The sequence below is a fragment of the Pan paniscus genome, chromosome 5 (genome assembly GCF_029289425.2).
Source record: "Pan paniscus chromosome 5, NHGRI_mPanPan1-v2.0_pri, whole genome shotgun sequence".
NCBI classification, from domain to species: domain Eukaryota; kingdom Metazoa; phylum Chordata; class Mammalia; order Primates; family Hominidae; genus Pan; species Pan paniscus.
The window spans coordinates 132,478,102-132,494,370 of NC_073254.2; the positions used below are offsets into that span (position 1 = coordinate 132,478,102).

A 16,269-nucleotide genomic window follows, 5' to 3' on the forward strand; every position below is an offset into this window, starting at 1 on the left:
GACTCCATTTTGGTTTCATCTGGTTTGGTCTGTTGGAGCCCAGTGCATGACTTCCATCAAAAACAATAATCCATAATTTTGTTTAAAAAATCCCCCCCATCCCCCCCCCAAGCTTTTTGGCAGATTATCACTTAGGTAAAGTTGTGACCAAAAACTTAAGGCCTTAGTATGACCTTCAGTTACCATCATTTTGGGTTTCTGCTTTCAGTTTGTTATTTTTAATTTATAGTGTCCTTGTGTTCACACATTTCTTTGAGTTTTTGTTGCTCCAGTTGAAGAGAGATCATTTGACATTCTAGACATGGCTGTATGCAAACATTTAAAAATTTTGAGAGAAGATAATGCACGAGGGAGACTACTATTATATCTATCATTAGGATAATACCAACAGTTTGGAATATGCTATTTAGTTAGGGTACCCATGAACCAAACCAACTATAATCAAATAGATCAAATGATGAGCCAGATAGAGTTTACCCCTTTTAAACAAGCTGCCTGTACATTAATTCCTTACAACTGAATCTGTGTAATACCCAATATATTTTTCCATATGCAACTAGAAGTATTAGCAACTACACAGACACTTCTCTGTTCAGTCAGTAAGTCATCTAATGGGAAAGCTATTATACTACCAGAAAACATGCATTAAAAATGACAACTGAATGAAATTCCTCTATAGATCTTTAAATGGCCCACTGGCCCATCTGGTAGCAGAAATGTAGCTGAAGTTTTTATTATTAATATTATTCCAGGACTATGAGTTTGAGAAACGAAACATTGGTCATGAACTATTTTAGCAATTTTGAACAGTCACCACACACAGACACATATATACAAGTGTGTGTTTGTGCACATACATATATATTTATTTAATTTGGATTATTTTATCTCTTTCGTGATAAGTCATGGACTGCAGAGCTTTTAGTGATGAAAGCTTTAAGGACTCAGGAAGGATCAGGTGGCCTTTTGGGTTCTCCATGAGCCTGTACTTAATATTGGATTTATTTTCTCTTAAATACCAGGTTTGTTTCTGCAATTCATGTGTATAACACTGATAACTGATGGGTTATCATAGGTAATTTGACTTGGACCATGGAGTTCGTTCAAATTGCATATCTTAACAATTTCAGTACTGGCTGATGTAGCATGAAAATCTGGCAAAGTATTTCCTTGGTATTCAATTAATTTTTTCCTGCTTGGGTTAACAGTTTTATAAACCATTCACTGTCTTCATTGGAATTCTGGGAATTTTTATGCAGTCCAGATGATATGATCCTAAAGTTATCAGATACGTTTTTTAACAAACACACATTTGTATGCCTTTATAACTGCTCATCAAAAACATATTTTTCTTTTGTTTATAACTCTGTATATAGAATTGTTTATTCATATTTAGTAGTTTTAATTATATATAAAAATAATAATTTTAACTCTTCGTAACCTTAATTTATAGTGAAAACACTAGAAAGAAATTTTGAACTGTTTTATATCAGTATTTGTAGATGAAAACTATTTTATAATTATTTAGAAAGATGTTTCCTTACATTATTATTATTAACAGATCTAAATATATTTAGCTTTTCTATATCATATAAAAATAAGATGTCAAAATATATAAACATAAACTTATGTTTAATAATTAATGTTTCAGTATTTTAACTTAGAAATGACTCTGAACTTTTATGATTATCTATTATTTAACATACCATGACTTTAAGATTTTAAATTACTGAAAATAATTTTGAAACTGTGACACAGTGATATGGTTTGACTGTGTCCCCACCCAAATCTCATCTTGAATTGTAGCTCCCATAATTCCCGTGTGTCGTGAGAGGGACCCAGTGGGAGGTAATTGAATCATGGGGGTAGGTTTTTCCAGTGCCATTATTATGATAATGAATAAGTGTCATGAGATCCGATGGTTTTATAAAGGGAAGATCCCCTGAACACACTCTCTTGCCTGTTGCCATGTAAAATGTGACTTTGCACCTTGTTTGCCTTCAGCCATGATTGTGAGGCCTCCCCAACCATGTGGACCTGTGAGTCCATGAAACCTCTTTCCTTTATAAATTACCCAGTCTCAGGTATGTCTTTACCAGCAATGTGAGAACAATCTAATACACACAGCTACATTCCCTAATGTGTTTTCTGGTCATCTTTGGTCTCAAGTAGCCATGTGGTTTCCAAGATGGCTATGAAGGGCAGAGCCTTTCTGAGACCTGAATTTACATACCAGGTGTAGAGCTCAGGACAGAAGATAGATCTGGGAAGACTGTGCCTCGAGGATCCAATCCCTCCCAGAATAGCCAGGAGGCAAAGCTAGGGCAGGCAAGAAGGGGCCACATTGGACTTGACTCTGACTTGCAGCAGCTGGTCTAGACACTGAGAAAATGTCTCCAGGCCTCATGTCCACCTATCCAGACCCCCTAATCCAGGGGCTCAAAACCAAAAAGATAGGCTCACAGTCAAACCAATCAAGTGTCCAATATATTTAACCAATAATTTTGAAGCCATTCCTATTTTATCAACAATTCAAAAACTAGCTGTATTTACCAAATATTATCACCTATATATAACACATACATAGACATAACAGACACACAGACAGAAGCAGATCTTACAGATTTATAAAATTCTTCATTTGCCAGTTTTCAAAGTTTCCCTCTCCACCCCCATCAACCTCTTGATTACCTGTAAGTTTCCTGAGGCCTCCCCAGCCATGCTTCCTGTACAACCTGCAGAACTGTGAGCCAATTAAACTTCTTTTCTTTATAAATTACCCAGTATCAGGTAGTTCTTTATAGCAATGCAAGAATGCATTAATACACCTTGAATCTTGTCTTTGGCTCTTGGATTCCCTTGAACAACTTAGCCAGTGATTCTTCTCTATCTAGGCAGGCAAGAAAAAAAATTAATAAAGTGGGTAGAAAATAAAAATCTCTGTGAATTTCCAAAAGCCAAAGTTTACATCCCCTTCAATATTGCTGTTTACTACCAGTTTCTATCTGACCCAATGAGACATAAGATGCCTCTAACTGGGTCCAAGCCAGTTAATGTTAAATCCATTCAGTCCTGAACCCAGTCCAGTTTCTGTTGCAACTTCGAAACCCAGTTTGGCTCGGAAATTTACTCAAACAAACTTGGAGAGCTCAAAACGCAAATCTGCGGAGCTTTGGAATCAGAGAGAACTTGTCACAATCCCCAGTTGCTTCAGGAGAACAATAGACACAACGGGCTCAGTAAGTACCTCACTTAGTCACTTGATGCTTCTGGGGGTCACTAGAAGGTCTACATCAGATCCCACTTTTGACACTATTTATTAAAAGAAGAACCTTAGACAAATTAAGTTTAACAGACTTTAATTGAGCAAAGAACAATTCATGAATTGGGAAGCCTCCCAAGCCAGGATAGACTCAGAGAGACTCCAGTACAGTCACATGGCAGAAGAAGATTTATGGACAGGAAAAGGTATGTGATGTCAGTCAGATTGATTACAGCTCGGGATTTGCCTTATTTGAACGTGCTTCAGATAAGGCAAATAAGCTGGCCGCCTATGATTGGGTAAAACTCAGTGATTGGCACAAGAGTAGGTTGCAGTATACAGTTAAGTTTCAGTTTACTATGTATGGGGAAACTCTTAGGCTGAACTCAAAATATGTAAGAGCCAGTTTTAGACTAAACTTAATGTAACAATTGTCAATTCAAATTTTTAAAACCTTCCAGAAACAAAATCTTAGCTGCTGAAGGATGACAGTTCGTTCTATTCTTTCATGAATTGCCCTTATCCACACCTGAAACTCAGAGGCAATGAACTAACTTTCTTTCCTTTTCTTTTCTTTTCTTTCTTTCTGTCTTTTCTTTCTTTCCTTCTTTCTTTTCTTTTCTTTTCCTTTCTTTCTTTCTCTCTTTCTTTCTTTCTTTCTTTCTTTCTTTCTTTCTTTCTTTCTTTCTTTCTTTCTCTCTCTCTCTCTCTCTCTCCTTCCTTCCTTCCTTCCGTCCATCTGTCCTTCCTTCCTTCCTTCCTTCTGGCTATACTACCATTTATTTTCTTGTTACAAGAAGAAATGTAATCTTAAATTAGCTGTCTTAGGCTGTTGAGAATTTTTAGAAACCTTCTCTAATTAGCATAATTTTCAAAAAGCATATTTTGAGGCTGAAATAATGAAGCAATAAAATTTTCCCCCAACCCCTAAAACAGTTTTAGTTCAATAACTAGTATGTTCAGTCTCAAGCAGTAACAAAAGTCCAAACTTTTTTCTGGGTTAAATCTTCTCTCCTTGTATTAATCAGGTTAGACCAGGTTATGCTTTGGTAAGATACAAACCCCAAACAAGTTTGCTTTTTGTTTGTTTGTTTTGTTTATCCTAAGTCCTCTCAAGACCACAGGACCCTCTAAGGCAGTAACTCCTCCCAGTAGTAACTGAGCAATTAAAGTTACTTTGCTCTTGGGACATTACCTTCTTGACATGGGGGTTCCTTGTTGCTATGAAAGAGTGAAGAAAGAAGAGTTATCCAGGGACTTCTTATGGCTGTAGTCTGGAAGTGATGCATATAATTTCCATTCACAGTTCATTAGCTGTAAGTAGCCATATGCCCCAGATAGCTGAAAGGAGCTGGAGAGTGCAAATCTTTCATAATTCAAGAATGGAAAGACAGTGATTGGTGAGTATTAGTACCATGTACCACACCTCCCTCCCAGTTTGTGCCTGCTAAGGCTAGGAGGTGTGGTCAAGTTTTTATTTTATTGCCTCATGTTTCTGTCCCTGTCCCTTCCCCAGTGCCCCCACACAGTGGTCTTAAAACCATGGTGAGCTGTCATTGCTTCTCCCAGATAGAATGGGGACCAGAAAGGAAAAGTCAGGGATGACAAAGTTCTTACTTTACTAGGATTACTGTGAGCTCACATAACACTTTCTGGTGTGGCTTGTTAAATTAAATTTAGTCCAAAGCTGCCTCCTTACATATTTTAAGTTTGACCCATAGGTTTTTTCATACATAGTGAACTGTACCTAACGGGATATATAAATAGACTGTAACCTACTCTCATACCAATCACTGAGTTTGGCCAATCAAAAGTGGTCAACTGTCAAACTCCATTCAAAATAATGCAAATGCTGAGCTGTAACCAGTACAGCTGTTTCTGTACCTCATTTCTGTTTTCTATACATTACTTCCCTTTTTCTGTCCATAAATCTTCCACCAAATGGCTGTGCTGGAGCCTCTCTGAACTTATTCTGGTTTGGGGGCTGTCTGACTTGCAAATCATCACATCATTCTTTGCGCAGTTAAATTCTTTTTCTTTTCTTTTATTATTATTTTACTTTAAGTTTTAGGGTACATGTGCACAATGTGCAGGTTAGTTACATATGTATACATGTGCCATGCTGGTGTGCTGAACCCATTAACTCGTCATTTAGCATTAGGTATATCTCTTAAAACTATCCCTCCCCCCTACCTCCACCCCACAACAGTCCCCAGAGTGTGATGTTCCCCTTCCTGTGTCCATGTGTTCTCATTGTTCAGTTCCCACCTATGAGTGAGAATATGCGGTGTTTGGTTTTTTGTTCTTGTGATAGTTTACTGAGAATGATGATTTCCAATTTCATCCATGTCCCTACAAAGGACATGAACTCATCATTTTTTTATGGCTGCATAGTATTCCATGGTGTATATGTGCCACATTTTCTTAATCCAGTCTATCATTGTTGGACATTTGGGTTGGTTCCTAGTCTTTGCTATTGTGAATAGTGCCACAATAAACATATGTGTGCATGTGTCTTTATAGCAGCATGATTTATAATCCTTTGGGTATATACCCAGTAATGGGATGGCTGGGTCAAATGGTATTTCTAGTTCTAGATCCCTGAGGAATCGCCACACTGACTTCCACAATGGTTAAACTAGTTTTCAGTCCCACCAACAGTGTAAAAGTGTTCCTATTTCTCCACATCCTCTCCAGCACCTGTTGTTTCCTGACTTTTTAATGATTGCCATTCTAACTGGTGTGAGATGGTATCTCATTGTGGTTTTGATTTGCATTTCTCTGATATCCAGTGATGGTGAGCGTTTTTTCATGTTTTTTTGGCTACATAAATGTCTTCTTTTGAGAAGTGTCTGTTCATATCCTTCGCCCACTTTTTGATGGGGTTGTTTGTTTTTTTCTTGTAAATTTGTTTGAGTTCATTGTAGATTCTGGATATTAGCCCTTTGTCAGATGAGTAGGTTGCGAAAATTTTCTCCCATTTTGTAGGTTGCCTGTTCACTCTGATGGTAGTTTCTTTTGCTGTGCAGAAGCTCTTTAGTTTAATTAGATCCCATTTGTCAATGTTGTCTTTTGTTGCCATTGCTTTTGGTGTTTTAGACATGAAGTCTAACCTAGGCATTACCATTCAGGACATAGGCATGCTCAGTTAAATTCTGTTAAATTTAATTTATTTAAGGTTTTTCTGTTAATAGGGTAGTGTTTTTAAATGAATTTTTTTTCTCTTGTGATGTGCTCCATAGGTTCTTTGGATATTCTCCCACTACTGTAGATTGCTCATAGGCTATTCTTTGAAGTTCTCCCACCAACAATTTAAAACTCCTGGTTGTCCACTTATGCCTAGTTTTTTAAGAGACTTACTGGACAAAGAAATTTTAGACAACTGAAATCTGATGCAAGCTCACTTTCCCTCTAGTTCAGAGGAAACACCCACATTTGACTTGTTGGTTGAATACACCATAAATTGAAGCCATTTTCTCTGCTGCCATTATCCACTTTTCCCACCTTTAAGTCTTCAAATTCTTCAGGTTTTGGTTAGGCACCAGTCTTATGTATCCTCCAAACTTCAAGAAATGTAAACTGAGCTTTCTTATTGGTCCACTTAGAGCCCTCTTAATTGGATTGTTTTCTTCATACTTAATCCTCTTGTGTCACAGAGTGGTCATATATGTATTATGCAAAATAAATTGAGCCATATTATTCCCTTCTTAAGATCTTTCAATGGCTTTCCATTGCACTTACTTAGAAAAAATAAAAATATGTATTTATTTTGTCCTGAAAGGTTTATCTGTTATAGTTGTTGTCTATCTCTCCAACCTTGTTTTCTATTGGAGGTTTTCAAACTTTTGCACATTAGAACCACATGATACTGTCACTCTAAAGGAAAAAATAGGCAAAATTAATATACATAGGGAGTTTATTTGGGCCAAGGTTGAGGACTGCAGCCCAGGATACATAGATTCAAGTTGCCCTGAATATGTGCTCCCGTTAGAAATAGTTGCAAGTGGGTTTTTAAAGGAAAAAGAAGGGAAAGTTCTTAAGTTTTTTACTAAGCGTTCACATTGGTTCGTTAAAATAACATAAGCTATTGATTGAATATATATTTTTCTTTATATCACAAATTCCAGAAACATGAAGATAATGAGTGAGGGTCACATTGTGTACTTTATGGTAATGTGTTAGGTCATTTATGAGTTAGTCTGAAAAAGGAAAGGAAAAAGAAAAAAACATTTTAAAGCTATGCCTTTAAAAATTTCCCCTGGGCATGGCTGCAGGGGACGTGACTGAAGTCTCATGCTCCTGTCTCTTTGGGAGTGATAAATTTTGCATACCTTACATTCCTCAGACTGCTCTGAGCCACTTTTTCTGGGTGCTTTTAAAAATCCTTATGACCAGGTTGTACACTACGTCACTTACATCAGAATGTCTGAGGGTAGCAGTCAGGCATCATTATTTAAAAAATATATGCTATGATTCCAATGTGCAGCAGAGTTTAGCAGTCACTGTTTTACACCATTTTTCCTTTCAACAATTTCTCAGTGAAAATTCGGATCCTTCAAAATGCTGGATTAAGTATTACATTATTACAATGCCCTTTCTTCTCATAATATTCTTTTACTTCATAGATTTTTATTGTACCTTATAAGTATATGTGCATTTGTATATCAATCTCCTTCCCCAGGCTGTTGAGTTCTATGAGATTAGAAATCACATTTATTTTCTGTTTACTATTATATTTTCTGTTTACTATTATCCAGGAGTTGGCAAAGGGCCTGAGGTTTAGGCACTCAGGGTTTTTTTGGTAGGCTTTTAAGCAAATCTTCAGTTGTTAAATGAATAAATCTTTCTTATTACTCAGAAACCACCTCTAGATTTAGAATTATGTACTGAAAATAGCATGGGTTTTGTTGCTGTACAAAGCTTGGTTCAAATTCTAGCTGTGTTCCTTCACTAGCCTGTGAAAACTTAGATAACTTTGGTCAACTTTTCTGAGCCTAAATTTTCTCCTCTGTAAATTAGAGGTAACAATTCTTATCTCATAGGATTATTAGGAGAACTGAGGGAAATAACAAGATAAAGCATCTTATAATGTACTTTCAAAAAATTTAGTTTTCATTTTCCTTTGTGACCTCCCAAGGATTAAAATTTCCACACTCTGTTCGTCCCTATTCTGCAGATACATATTTGTTTGATTTTCATTCCCTCAATTCCAGACTTTTTCCCTCAAGGCTATTTTTTTTTAATCTTCCAAAGTAGGAACAAGCTAATCAGACATCTGGATTCCTCACATAGTGGGGTGTTCCCTCAGAGGCCCATCTAATAACTCATGTCTACCTTCACAGTGTCTCCTGAAGAAGATGACTCCACCTCTGTCATTTTACATTGCATTTTATTGAAGCAAAAATATTTTGCGACATAAAAAATTGCTTTTAGCCACTTTTATTGTTATGTAAAATGTACAAATAAATATCAACTCCTTGTCATAGAATTCTTAAGTAATTATACAACTAAAATCATATGTTAAATATAATTAAATCTATAAAACCAAATTCAAATTTACAACATGAATTTAATGTGAAGATAATGTGTGTTCTGAAACTCAACAGCCTCTATTGATTTTAAGGATAGACAATTGAACACTGAGGGTCTTCAAAGCATTCATAGGAAATGCATATTATAAAAATTAAAAAAACTTTAAAGGGTACTTAGTTTTCTCCAGTTAATAATATAAAAAAGGTGGCATTGATGTAGTCAAACTCTTAGGACCCTCAGTTCTTTCGAGATGGACTAAATGGCTGTTATAATCACATGCAAAAGTGTCTTGAACTTCATAGAACTTATGTTGAGAACAGAAGTTTATATTTGTATTTATATTTTTAATTCCATTTTCCACAAGCTTTTTGAAGTCCTTCGTATATCCTGTGTTTAACTTCATATTGACTTGAATCTTTTGGTTTTGCTCATGATAAATTATAGAGTCATTTTTTTTCTAGTTTTTTTTAATAGTAAACTTATTTTTAAACACCATTTAATTATTTTGCTGGGCAAATCAATATAAACATGTACTCTTCCATATAATGCTAAAAGAGAAAAAAGAACAGTGGTAAACAAAAAAGTCCTCTTCATTGAATTTGTATATTTACTACTGACAATCTATTGCAAGTTGCCATATGGAGTGACAGTATCTCCACAAAGCAATATGAATGTGTTGCTGCCCTCCCAGTATACAGAAATTTTCTGGTTTGGCGGGTATACAAGGCCACGTTCCATATAATGAAATCCCTACCCCACCATCTTACTCTTCTCACACCACAGTAAGGTTTTACTTGCACACTGTGTCCTCATACTCTCTGGCCTTCTTTTGGCTCTATTCCTCTCCTAAACATACTTTAGATGTGACTGCTGAAGTCACTTGGCAGAATTCTCTTGTAAGGTGCTCATTTAGATCAGTGGTCATTGAACTACAGCCTGCAAACTCAATCTGATTCCCCACATATTTTTGTAAATAAAATTTTACTGTACCATACTCACACCTAATTGGTTTTGTTATCGCCTACGGCTTTTTCCTGCTACAATGGAAAACTAAGAAGTTATGATAGACATTGTGTAACCCACAAAGGTAAAAATATTTTCATCTAGCCCTATACAAAAAATGTTTATTGAGTCTTGGTTTACATAACCAGGATTAATCACTGAAATAAAAGCACACACACATATACAGATGCCAGAGAATATGTCTGTGAATTCAAGGTGTAGAAATATTCACCTATTTCCTTGAAAGAAGTGGGTTTGAAATGCTGAGAGGGGACCAAGTTATGAATCACTCATTAGAGGTTAGATGCTTCAGGTATCTGTCTTCCTTGCTTCGCTGAGGCCTGCTCAGACTGTTGCAGAACACTTCACCACTTTTCTATTTATGGTCTATAGATCAAACACAGTGCTAGGCAAATTGCAGGGACTTAGCAAACATTTGTTGAACAGATGGTATTGAGATAGTGACACTGAACTAGGAGTTACCAAGAAATATTGGAGTTCTTTAGGAGAACTACCAGGTAGATGCAGACCAGAGTCACCCTTCAGGGCAGTTGTGGGGACATCTGTGGAGCAAACAATAGGAATTATGTAGAGGGCCTTTGCAAGGAGTGGACCCTGCAAGAGCAGTCACCCTGGAGCTGCTGCCAGCAGAGTCCAGAGCTGCCCTGAGGGAAGATCTTGCTGTGGGAATTGCCTTAACAAAGGCAGAAAAATATCTTTGAAGGTCTCCAGTTCATGCTGTGTTGTGGAATATTTGCTGTCCTCCCCGCTAGGAGGAAGAGTCACAATTTACTCCTTATAGCTACATACATGAGTTGCTCACACAATCTATTCTTTGTTACTAGATATAGTTACCTTGCAGCTAGGAGAAATGAAATAAAAACAGTAACAAAGAAAAGAAATTGTTAGAAAGGACTCTCGGGACAGTAGGGAGAAACTATCTGTGTGAAGACACTTGTGAAACTCAATAGTTTATTTTCTAACTTCTTTTGAAGGAGATTTTTAGGGCAGATACTTAAGACATGTTTACAGAAAAATCCTCAGCATTCCCCCTTTACATCTAGCTTAACACATATTTGTAAGGGAGTTTATGCTGAACTTATGGTAGTAATAGGATGAAAGTTTGGCCTTTATTTTCTAAAATTTTTCTAAAACGAAATATATACGGATTCCTGAGAAACTTGCTTTAAACCTGCATTTTTTTTAAGATCAAAGGAATATTGGCATTATTTGTTGGCAAAAAGTGAAGTGACTTTCCAAGCATCAAAGCTGTTTAAAGTGTTTTGAAAATACAATTGCACTCTTCATCTGTTTCCCTTTAGAACCAGCGTATAATGCATGCCAGTTATTGTACTGTGCCTTAGATGGGATGTTAAAATGTAATCTTAGTTGAAATAAATTGAAGTTCCTCATTAGATATTGAACAGCAACATGAGGGAAATTGGTTTCCTCTAATCTTCCACATAAGGAGGCAATCTCTTTATATGCAAGTAAAGGATTTTGCATATTGATTGCATTTTCTGATGATGAACTTACACATTTATAGGCTAAATGGCATTCTCTAAAGAGAAGATGCAGAGTAAATATCTATTTTCATAATTTCCTCTAACGAGTTACCACTCCAGCATGCCAAACACTGTAATAGCACGATTCATATCTCTCTTATCCTAATAGTATTATTCTCTTACATTGACTTTATGCTTCCATAAATGCATAAAAAGTTTACTATTCAAACAAAACAGCAAGAAAACCCCTGTCTTCAATGCCCAATATGAAATTTCACTCTGTACTTTCGGGATGAAGGGGGAGGCAGAGTGACCAACTTGCCCTGGTTTGTCTGGGACTTTTCTGGTAATAGTGATGACAGCTTTAGCTCAAGGAAGGCTAAACAGATGATTGGAGCCCCTTAGTCCTGAGCAAAATGGATGGTTGCTAATTTGAGATGACCAGATTAGTAATTGTTTAATTTTTATCTCATTTGTTTAAATTTTCTCTCTTTATTTATGTATGTTTACTGAACCATTGGAGAATAAGCTGGAGACATTATGCCACTTTACCTCTAAAAACTCAGTGATTATTTCCTAAGTACGGTCTCTTTCATGACCACAATATATTCAGTATATTTATTAAAATCAGGAAATTTGGTGTTTATAAAATACTCTAGTCCACAATGCATATTCAAATTTCATTGAGTATCTCACGAATATCCTTGATAGCTTTTTTTTTTTCTCCTGGTCTAGAATGTATCCCAAGATCACATACGTCACATCATTGCTTTTTGTCTTCTTTAATCTAGAATAATTTCTATACTTTCTCTGTGTTTCTTGTCCTTAATATTTTTGAAAAGTATAGGCCTGCTACTGTGTAGAATATCCCTCAGTTTGGGTTTGTCTGATTTCCTCATGATTATATTCCGTTTATACAGTATTTAGGCAGGAATACCAACAAGATGATGATGTGTCTTTCTCAGAAGACACATGATGTTAGTCTGACATAATATTGGTGATGTGGCAAAATACTTAGATTTTCACTCTGTAGTTTTAGTATCTATAGAAAATTTTCTAATGCCATCACTATTTTTATATTCATTGCCATTCTACTGTCATTTTTTAAATAAGAAAGAACTTGCCACACATTTTTTAATTTACAGGGAGACCCTCAATTCAGTGTAAAATTTATTGTTATACTTGTCCTATGACCTAGCTTTATTATTTCGCCCACCAGTAGTTCCACCAGGTAAATTCCCTGAGAAATGCAGTGATCTCTGGACCCTGAGTCTCCTGAAAACAGGCAAAATCCATCTAGTTATTTCCCTTTTGTAAAAAAAGAGGACGTTTTGTGCTATCAGAAAACATCTTTGAAGACTTTGCAGAATAGAGTTTATGTATGTTCCGTAGGAGGACCCTTTCACAGCTTAATAGGCAACCACATTTATTGACCACCTTCTGCCTGCAGCATATTTTACCAAATGCTGCCTTATAGAGCATTATCTCTAATCCATACCAGCACAGACTATTGGATCTCTTTGGAGAATAGAGTTTGCCCCATTATCTGCCTCTCAATGATTTTTATTAGTTTCCAAATGCTACCTGCATAGTTTCTAAGACTCAAAGAGCCAAATACATCTAGTAACACATACACATTATATATATGGGATTTTCTTTGTTGTGCCATAGATCATCAGAAGACATGCTTACATAGGTCAGGTTGAAGGCAATCAATGCTCATTTTGTGAACAAAAGAGTGGCTTTTTGGACTTAGGAAATTTATATGCATTTATGTCTTGTTTTGCCTCCCAAAGTCTTTTTAGTTGATTGTTTTGACATCTATAGGCATACTTAATTCAGGAAGCAGCATCAAAACTGTACTATTTGCCAATTGACTTAGGTTGAAAAGCCCTTAACTCAGTCTGTGTCATGGATTCCTCGTCTCTAGGGTTACATTAAAGAGAACGAACTCTTAACTTTTGAGTCTTAGAACTCAGATCATTTCTTTGGGTATGAGCATTATAGATAGTTATGATGTGAAAAGTAATAAATTTCAGTAATGGTACTGAGAATAGATACAGCTGTCCCTTGGTATCCATAGAAAATTGATTCCAGGACACCACATCCCTCGAGTAACAAAATTCACAGATGCTCAATTCCCCAATATAGAATGACATAGTATTTGCATGTAACCTATGCACATCTTTCCGTATACTTTAAATCATCTCTAGAGTACTTATCATTAACAAATACAATGTATATGCCATATAAACAGTTGTTTTATTTATTTGTTTTTTTTTAGTGTTATCTTGTTTCTTTTTTTTTAACTTATCTTTTTCCAAATATTTTTAATCCTTGGTTGGTTAAATCTAGGAATGTGGAACCCATGGATTCGGAGGGCTGACGGTAATTACTAATTACACTTAGCTATACTCTCTGGAAATTTCAAAAGTTTTCTTGATTTCCTTATGCCTTTGTTTCAGGGACTAATACCCATCCTGGTGCTGTAGAAAACTTACATAACAGGTATTAGAGTTTTATCATGAACACAGTAAAAAGAAACCACTATATTCATAAATAGGCTGAAAAGAAACCCATGACTTAGTTTTTAAAGAAACTTGAGACATTTAAACAATCCTAATCCATTTTCTATACTAAGATGGAAAATAGAATCCATTTCTTCATCAGTAAATAAAAACCAATGAGTACATTATTGAATTAGATGAGCTCTTTGCTTTCAGTTAAAAAAATACTAGATCAATAATTGTCACATAATTAGATGTTTCTATACCTTGCACATTAGAGTTAGACTAAATTAAAGATAACCCTTTGTTTTTGTCTGTAGGCTTATTTCATAACAGAGGTTCATAATAGAATAATCAGTTTATACAATTAAAATCTACTTCTTAGGATTTAAAACTTAACTTTCTTTTCTAGTAGTTTATAGTCATATCTTCACTTTAAAGACATATTGTTGGTCATGTCTATGATTCATTTGAGGCTGTCTTTGGTTAGGAATGAAAACCCCAAACTGCAAACATTTTCCCATGGGAAAATGCCATCTGCTTTAGAGTGATTTGCTTTATGATGTGGATTCCAAACTGCATTGTATTCATCTGCTTATAGCTAAACACACTGAAGTTCACCCACAAGCAGAATTCTCATGAAAGATTGCATGGGAAATAATAGAGAAAACAATTTAGCAGTAGTCTCCCATAGTGAGAGAAAAACAGAAGAAAAAAATAGTAGAGAAAGAAAAAAAGCATTTGAGAGCAAAGGAGAGTATAGTTAGAGAAAGAACTCCGGGGAAGACAGGTGAGGTGATGGGTAAGAGAAGGAAAATACTTTCAGGGAAACAACTTATCTTTAATCAGAAACTCAGTTTAGGCTACTTTTTGAAAACTACCTACCCAAGAACTTTTCCACTTTTAAAATAATCTGTATTTATTCTTCATAATCATCTCTTCTTACTCACTCCACTTTGTTTTATGGCACCCTATACATATCAGTGTAGGCATATACCACAGACAAAAGGAAGAAATGAGGGAAAAGGAAAAGGAGCAAAAACTGTGTGTGGTACTCTGCAAAATGTCATAATAATAAGTGTATTAGCTGCATTTTATTATATCACAGATGAGGAAAAAGAATTTAAACCAAAGATTGAAAAAATCCTAACTAGTTTGATTGATAAGGAATGAATTATAAAACCCATGGAGATTTATAGGGCATTATTGATTTTTAAATTTTTGTGGTAACTTCAACATTTTACAGGTATTGGCATATTTGACAATAATGCCATGTAGCTAGAACCAAGCTGATTTGTATGTGGAGGGTTACTATTAATATGCACACAGTTCCTGTTTAAACAGAAAGTCTGCCAAAAGCAAAATACCCTATTAAATAGCTGTCTCAAATATGCCCAGATGGAATGAGCACCATACATTGTTCTTTATTCTGCTTAGTCTGTTTTATCTGCTTAACTAAGGACCATCGTATTTTCACCTTATTTTTCTCTTTCTTTTTCCTGAGGATAATCCCCATCACCTCCCCCTTTGGTTTAATCACATTTCTTCTCTTTACACCGTCACTGGAATACTATAGCATGAGACCGTCATGAAAAGATTATTACATGAAATATGGTACGCTGATGTATTATATTCACACAATGCCTATTTTGAGGTTTTGTACAGAAGGTTTGGTCAATGCCATATGCTCAGAATGTTCCTATTCTTGGACTATGAATGTTATCTCTGAGGGTGTAATCAGAGTCTAAACTGGGTGAGCAGGTTCCTCATTACCTCTTGATCACTGTCATTATGGTGCTGTGCTTTATTTCCAGATCTGGGCATCTTTCCTTAGGCTACCACAGAACACGGAAATTGTACATAATGTACACCCATCTCTTCCATTATGCCTAGCAAAGGGTTCTGACCTATTATGGGGATTTAAAATAACAGAAAACCTCACAGCTTTACAAAATGCAGTTGTTGATCCTTTTGCAACTTATGTGTGATGATTGGGTATTTATACTCATGTGCGAGATATGCTGCCCTACAACCTTGTTACCACATTTGCACATTACCTATCTGATGTAAAAAAACAAACCAACCAATAAAAAAAAGGAAAAACCTCAGTCGTTAAATCATCTTCTCTTCTTCCCTAAAGTTATTGTGCTGGAACCCTGTAGAGGAAACACGGATTAGCTTCAGTTTGGTGTTATATTTTGAACATGGAGGTATTCTGTGGTTCACATTCTTCTGGGAAAAGTCCCAGTCACCAATGGGGAAGGACGTCACAAGTCTCTAAGGTCCACTACCTACTGTCCACTCAGGGAGGGGCAAATGGATGGGTTGGAGGTTGCTGAGGCCAAAGGAGGAGGATAACAACAGGGTAAGTTTTTTCCTTTCCCATCCCCAGCCATAGGCCAACATTTTTTCATAGAGAAGTCACTTCATAGCATGATGTACCAACTTCAAAGATTTTGTG

General features: G+C 35.9%; 1 non-coding gene across 1 annotated transcript; it reads left to right on the top strand.

The window, feature by feature from the left end:
- The first annotated feature begins 15,773 nt into the window (after positions 1-15,773).
- Positions 15,774-15,875, top strand: LOC112440287 (small nucleolar RNA U13). The gene has a single exon (XR_003028462.1). It is a non-coding gene; the product is annotated as a small nucleolar RNA U13 (small nucleolar RNA).
- Positions 15,876-16,269: the final 394 nt, after the last annotated feature.